Genomic DNA, 7,664 nt, shown 5'->3' with positions numbered 1-7,664 from the left:
CTGCAGTGTCAGACAAGATGGCACTTCAAAAAAATAGTCCCCAAACAGCACATGATGCAAAGAAAAAAAAAAGAGGCGCAATGAGGTAGCTGTTTGACTAAGTTAAGCGACCCAAGTGGCCGACACAAACACCTGGCCCATCTAGGAGTGGCACTGCAGTGTCAGACAGGATGGCACTTCAAAAAAATAGTCCCCAAACAGCACATGATGCAAAGAAAAAAAGAGGCGCAATGAGGTAGCTGTGTGACTAAGCTAAGCGACCCAAGTGGCCGACACAAACACCTGGCCCATCTAGGAGTGGCACTGCAGTTTTCTAGCGAGAGGATGAGTGCTTCCATCCTCATGTGAAGCTGAACCACTAGCCATGAACATAGGCCAGGGCCTCAGCCGTTCCTTGCCACTCCGTGTCATAAATGGCATATTGGCAAGTTTACGCTTCTCATCAGACGCTTTCAATTTAGATTTTTGGGTCATTTTACTGAACTTTTGTTTTTTGGATTTTACATGCTCTCTACTATGACATTGGGCATCGGCCTTGGCAGTCGACGTTGATGGCATTTCATCGTCTCGGCCATGACTAGTGGCAGCAGCTTCAGCACGAGGTGGAAGTGGATCTTGATCTATCCCTATTTTAACCTCCACATTTTTGTTCTCCATTTTTTAATGTGTGGAATTATATGCCAGTATCAATAGCAATGGCCTACTACTATATATACTGCGCACAACTGAAATGCACCACAGGTATGGATGGATAGTATACTTGCCGACACAGAGGTAGGTACAGCAGTGGCCTTCCGTACCGTACTGCTATATATACTGGTGGTCACTGTCAGCAAACTGCAAAACTAAAATGCACCACAGGTATAGAATCTAGATGGATAGTATACTTGACGACACAGAGGTAGGTAGAGCAGTGGCCTTCCGTACCGTACTGCTATATATACTGGTGGTCACTGTCAGCAAACTGCAAAACTAAAATGCACCACAGGTATAGAATCTAGATGGATAGTATACTTGACGACACAGAGGTAGGTAGAGCAGTGGCCTTCCGTACCGTACTGCTATATATACTGGTGGTCACTGTCAGCAAACTGCAAAACTAAAATGCACCACAGGTATAGAATCTAGATGGATAGTATACTTGACGACACAGAGGTAGGTAGAGCAGTGGCCTTCCGTACCGTACTGCTATATATACTGGTGGTCACTGTCAGCAAACTGCAAAACTAAAATGCACCACAGGTATAGAATCTAGATGGATAGTATACTTGACGACACAGAGGTAGGTAGAGCAGTGGCCTTCCGTACCGTACTGCTATATATACTGGTGGTCACTGTCAGCAAATTGCAAAACTAAAATGCACCACAGGTATAGAATCTAGATGGATAGTATACTTGATGACACAGAGGTAGGTAGAGAAGTGGCCTTCCGTACCGTACTGCTATATATACTGGTGGTCACTGTCAGCAAAACTCTGCACTGTACTCCTCCTATATAATACTGCTGGTCCCCAGTCCCCACAATAAAGCAGTGTGAGCACAGATATATGCAGCACACTGAGCACAGATATGGAGCGTTTTTCAGGCAGACAACGTTTAATACTGGTGGTCACTGGTCAGCAAAACTCTGCACTGTACTCCTCCTATATAATACTGCTGGTCCCCAATACCCACAATAAAGCAGTGTGAGCACAGATATATGCAGCACACTGAGCACATATATGGAGCGTTTTCAGGCAGACAACGTATAATACTGGTGGTCACTGGTCAGCAAAACTCTGCACTGTACTCCTCCTATATAATACTGCTCGTCCCCAGTCCCCACAATAAAGCAGTGGGAGCACAGATATATGCAGCACACTGAACACAGATATGGAGCGTTTTTCAGGCAGAGAACGGATAAAACTGGTGGTCACTGATCAGCAAAACTCTGCACTGTACTCCTCCTATACAATACAGCTGCTCCCCAGTCCCCACAATTAAGCAATAAGCACAAATATTTGAGGCAACATTAATAAACGGAGAGGACACCAGCCACGTCCTCTCCCTAACATTTCCAATGCACGAGTGAAAATGGCGGCGGCGCGCGGCTCCTTATATAGAATCCGATTCTCGCGAGAATCTGACAGCGGGATGATGACGTTCGGGCGCGCTCGGATTAACCGAGCCATACGGGAGAATCCGAGTATGCCTCGGACCCGTGTAAAATGGGTGAAGTTCGGGGGGGTTCGGTTTCCGAGGAACCGAACCCGCTCATCACTAGCGCAGACGGATGATAAATTGGCCGATCCACGTTTTTGCAGCACTGTGATCAGTGCTGAATAAGACGGGGCGTTGTGGGGGCGGCTGCAAGGAAACAGCGGCGGCAGCTACTGAATGGAGGGTGTGTCATCGGCATGATCGGGGCAGCTGCGTGCCATCACATGCAGCCACGCCGATCATAAAGATAGTGGCGGGCATCCTGCAATCACAACCAGGCTGTGCCGGCAGGAGCCATCCACAATTTCAGTGATAACGATGCAGTGGTTGACAGTCAGATGTGCTGATTGACAGGCAGATGCAGTGACTGACAGACAGATTCGTTCACAAATACTGCGGGATGCCTGCAGTAAATGAGGGTGCATACAGAGGACAGACCATGCGCATGCGCCCCCGGACAAATGTATAAATTCCAGCGATTTTTGCTGTCCTGCGATCAGATAGTCGCCGCCTACACGGGGAGGATATTTGAGCTGTGCAAGTGTCCGAGCACATGTGTTGCAGAGCTGCACAAACTGATTTTTTGCAGTCTCTGCGCAGCCCAGGACTTACTCAGCCACTGCGATCACTTCAGCCTGTCCGGGACCGGATTTGACGGCAGACACCCTCCCTGAAAATGCTTGGACACACCTGCGTTTTTCCATACACTCCCTAAAAACGATCAGTTGTCACCCACAAAAGCCCTTTTCCTGTCAATCTCCTTGCGATTACTTTTTTTCGCACCATCCCATCACTATGCACCGATGCCCGGTGCAGTCATCTTACGCGCCTGCGCATTGCGGTGCATACGCAGTTTGGACCTGATCGCAGGCCTGAATTACCCCCTAGGCCCTTTGTTTTGTCTTAACATGTAACTATGTAGCTAATTCTAAGGGCCAGATGTAATGACGCCTGAGATCGCCGAGGGTTGAGATGCCAGACGATCTCCAACATTTTTTTAAAGGGGCAATCGCTTACAAGACAAAAATCATACCTTGTAAGTTATTGCCCTTTTAAAAAAATGCCCGAGATCGTTCGGCATCTCGTACTTCCAGTTATCTCGGGCGTCAATATATCTGACCCCATATATTCGTCTTAATAAAAATCTAAAGAACATTGTTTTCTTTATAAAGTTAAGTCATTTGTATATATACTTGTATATGTGTGTGTTTGTGTATGTGTGTGTATATGTATATATATATATATATATATGTCTAAGATAGAAAAAATTGCTCCACTTGTGAGTAACCAAACTATTCTGGTTAAAAAGAATTTATATATGAAAATATATTACAATATATATAAAAAACACTCCTCAGTTCATATAGGTGTCAGCTGCTCCCCAAATACATAGGGGTGGCAAGTCCCTGTAAAAAGTTTTTTATAGATAGAGGGGGAATAGGGATATGAGCGACCAATGGTGTTTACTAAAAACTATTTAAAAACAAACAAATTCCCAATGTATATGAAAAGTATATACAATTTATTATAACAGGATAAAAAAGGTTTTCAAAAAATTAATCACCTCTGACATATAAAGCTTTAAAAAACGGATAAAGTAAAAATGGGGTAAAAAGCTGATAATATTTTAAATCCACAGTGTAAGAGAATAAAAAGAGGTATCTTAACTTAATTTAGAGGTCATCAAAGAGGTTTCCAACGCATTTCGTCTCTCAGACTTCATCAAGGGGGGACCTCTTTTTATTCTCTTACACTGTGGATTTAAAATATTATCAGCTTTTTACCCTTTTTACCTTTACAAAGTTTGAGTACATTGAGCCACAGAAAACAAAGATTTCACTATCTCACTCTCACTCAAAAAAGTCTGTATTTCGGAATATTCCGTATTTCGGAATATTTGGATATGGGATACTCAACCTGTGTATATATATATATATATATATATATATATATATATATATATATAGTCTTGGAAGGTCCTGCACTCTCATCAAAAGTAATAACGACGGCGGGTGCTCCTAATGACCTGAGAGGCCACCAATATACCACAACAACCACCTAGGTGGAAGGTGCACTCACGCCCAGAAATTAGTCTCTGAAGTCACTTGTAAATTCAGTATATTTTTTATTCGGGTTCACTGTTGATGCCGTATTTCATCGACGTTTCGGTCCTTATGTGGACCTTTATCAAGATTGGCACTTAAATCACCTATACAATCAGAAACAGTTACAATTAATATGTATGAGAACCCAGATTTACTCAACACCAACACCACCAGTGCCTCCCAGGCCCTGAAGACTGTCACAAAAACCAGAAAACGTATTAAAAAACTGTTTTTTATATATGTAAAAAAGATACTAGGAAGTAATCCACGTGTGATGAAAGAGACACCTCCACCGTTAGGACTATCTGTTTAGATAGGCAAGTGATTACCTGGACGATATGCCAGATCACTCAGATGCGTGGAATGGCCTTTAGAGTTGGCAACATGCCTGATCACATAATGAGGTTAAAAGGCTATAACGTAGGAAGGTTGCAGGCGTAGTCACCTATTAGATAAATAACAGAGTAACTACACCATAAGAAAATACACTAACAACGTCATTTAGGAAAAAATCATACCTAGTTACATGTAGAAATAGCTCAAGGCAGCTTGTGGGCTCCGTGCATATGTAAGACACTCAGTCTATAAGGAGGCACAACAGGGAAAAAAATAATCACCAACCGTAATCATGTGTCAGAAGGGAGCTGCAGGAGAACCATACTCACTGCTCAAGTGTCCAGAGCCAAATGGAAGCTGCATAAAGTTCAGCCTCAGCTGAGCACTATTTAAGGATCAACCACAGGAAGTGCCAATTAGGAAGATTAAGTCTCTCATTAACATATCACCTCTCAGATAACTAACTCAGACCAACTGGGTAAAACGTTACAGGGTTCACAGGACATGCGGTGGCTATCGCTAACGCACGGCTACTTAAATGAGTGGATTTTAACAATTTAGAAGGGCAACTGCCGAAGACGCGTCTTTTGCGTTCCACCGACCGGAACTCCATGCGTTCCACTCCACGGAAGTGGCGCCGGCCGGAAGTCTCTGCGTTCCACTCGCGGAGAGAACCGTAATAAGGCTAATCCACTGGCTAATGTTTAAAGGAGGTGTACAACCTAGAGGAGGGCGTTCACAGAAAAAGAACACTCCCCCGGGTGGAATCTTCAATGTACAGGTCCACTCATAGCTCACAGGAACTCGGAGGTATACCGAAGGTCACCTCACGTATAATCCTGAATTAACCTATGTGTAACCTGTCAGTCACCACAGAAACAGAGTGCAAATGTAGATAATAATTCATAATATGAAATGTCAAAAAATGTCAAAAAAGACAGATAGGAGGGCACCAAATCAAATGACCACAACTCACCCTATGCATACCAACTAACGTATATCTGATCAACAAAGGCACATTGAATACTGATATGAGTATAATATCTTTATAGTAATACATAGGTATAATGTAGAAAAAGATTTTAAATAATAAAAGGGAATGATGGGTGGTGTGGTCATTGGAATTGGCGAGCCCTCGTGACTATTGGCGAGCCCTCGTGATTATTATCTACATTTGCACTCTGTTTCTGTGGTGACTGACAGGTTACACATAGGTTAATTCAGGATTATACGTGAGGTGACCTTCGGTATACCTCCGAGTTCCTGTGAGCTATGAGTGGACCTGTACATTGAAGATTCCACCCGGGGGAGTGTTCTTTTTCTGTGAACGCCCTCCTCTAGGTTGTACACCTCCTTTAAACATTAGCCAGTGGATTAGCCTTATTACGGTTCTCTCCGCGAGTGGAACGCAGAGACTTCCGGCCGGCGCCACTTCCGTGGAGTGGAACGCATGGAGTTCCGATCGGTGGAACGCAAAAGACGCGTCTTCGGCAGTTGCCCTTCTAAATTGTTAAAATCCACTCATTTAAGTAGCCGTGCGTTAGCGATAGCCACCGCATGTCCTGTGAACCCTGTAACGTTTTACCCAGTTGGTCTGAGTTAGTTATCTGAGAGGTGATATGTTAATGAGAGACTTAATCTTCCTAATTGGCACTTCCTGTGGTTGATCCTTAAATAGTGCTCAGCTGAGGCTGAACTTTATGCAGCTTCCATTTGGCTCTGGACACTTGAGCAGTGAGTATGGTTCTCCTGCAGCTCCCTTCTGACACATGATTACGGTTGGTGATTATTTTTTTCCCTGTTGTGCCTCCTTATAGACTGAGTGTCTTACATATGCACGGAGCCCACAAGCTGCCTTGAGCTATTTCTACATGTAACTAGGTATGATTTTTTCCTAAATGACGTTGTTAGTGTATTTTCTTATGGTGTAGTTACTCTGTTATTTATCTAATAGGTGACTACGCCTGCAACCTTCCTACGTTATAGCCTTTTAACCTCATTATGTGATCAGGCATGTTGCCAACTCTAAAGGCCATTCCACGCATCTGAGTGATCTGGCATATCGTCCAGGTAATCACTTGCCTATCTAAACAGATAGTCCTAACGGTGGAGGTGTCTCTTTCATCACACGTGGATTACTTCCTAGTATCTTTTTTACATATATAAAAAACAGTTTTTTAATACGTTTTCTGGTTTTTGTGACAGTCTTCAGGGCCTGGGAGGCACTGGTGGTGTTGGTGTTGAGTAAATCTGGGTTCTCATACATATTAATTGTAACTGTTTCTGATTGTATAGGTGATTTAAGTGCCAATCTTGATAAAGGTCCACATAAGGACCGAAACGTCGATGAAATACGGCATCAACAGTGAACCCGAATAAAAAATATACTGAATTTACAAGTGACTTCAGAGACTAATTTCTGGGCGTGAGTGCACCTTCCACCTAGGTGGTTGTTGTGGTATATATATATATATATATAAACAATTAAGACCCTTACTAGTGCTAGATCAAAAGCTACACCTCTGAGAAATACCTTCTGTTAGACAAGGTATAGAAATAAAGATAGAAAGTGTAGAGAGTTCTAAAGGGAGCTATACCACCTTAATTAATTTTCACAAATGAATATAAAAATTATTTTATTATCATAAAATGAACAATGAATTTCTTAACATTTATATATACGTCTATGACACAAATACATAAAAGATCTCTTTCAGAATTACATACATCAACTGCACATACAAATATTGTTTTAAAATGATCTGAAGAGTTTTTCTCTGATGGTATCTAGCATACAGGTAGAACATCCAATATTCAACAAGATCGTTCAGATGTATGTCCTGATAAGCAAAATGATTGGAACCCAACGCGTTTCGTCCTTAGGACTTCATCAGGGGTTAATATCTAGGAGATTTTAGAAGAAATATGTAAATTTTAAACCCAATAATTTGAGATTTTCCAAATGTCAGATACCGACATTCATACCCAATTTTAATAACGGGAGCGATCATCACTGGTTTTAAT

The 7,664-nt window shown here is 42.5% G+C and overlaps 2 long non-coding RNA genes across 2 annotated transcripts; one reads left to right on the top strand and one right to left on the bottom strand.

The window, feature by feature from the left end:
• Positions 1-4,304: 4,304 nt before the first annotated feature.
• Positions 4,305-4,738, bottom strand: LOC134911577 (uncharacterized). The gene is made up of 2 exons (XR_010176689.1): positions 4,634-4,738; positions 4,305-4,408 (listed from the first exon to the last, which is right to left on the bottom strand). It is a non-coding gene; the product is annotated as an uncharacterized LOC134911577 (long non-coding RNA).
• Positions 4,739-6,616: 1,878 nt separating this feature from the next.
• LOC134911576 (uncharacterized) lies at positions 6,617-7,039 on the top strand. Its single transcript, XR_010176688.1, has 2 exons — positions 6,617-6,710; positions 6,936-7,039. It is a non-coding gene; the product is annotated as an uncharacterized LOC134911576 (long non-coding RNA).
• Positions 7,040-7,664: the final 625 nt, after the last annotated feature.

This window comes from Pseudophryne corroboree, chromosome 4, assembly GCF_028390025.1.
Source record: "Pseudophryne corroboree isolate aPseCor3 chromosome 4, aPseCor3.hap2, whole genome shotgun sequence".
NCBI lineage: Eukaryota > Metazoa > Chordata > Amphibia > Anura > Myobatrachidae > Pseudophryne > Pseudophryne corroboree.
Note: the sequence above shows the minus strand (reverse complement) of the source record. Positions and strands in the feature narration are given on the sequence as shown.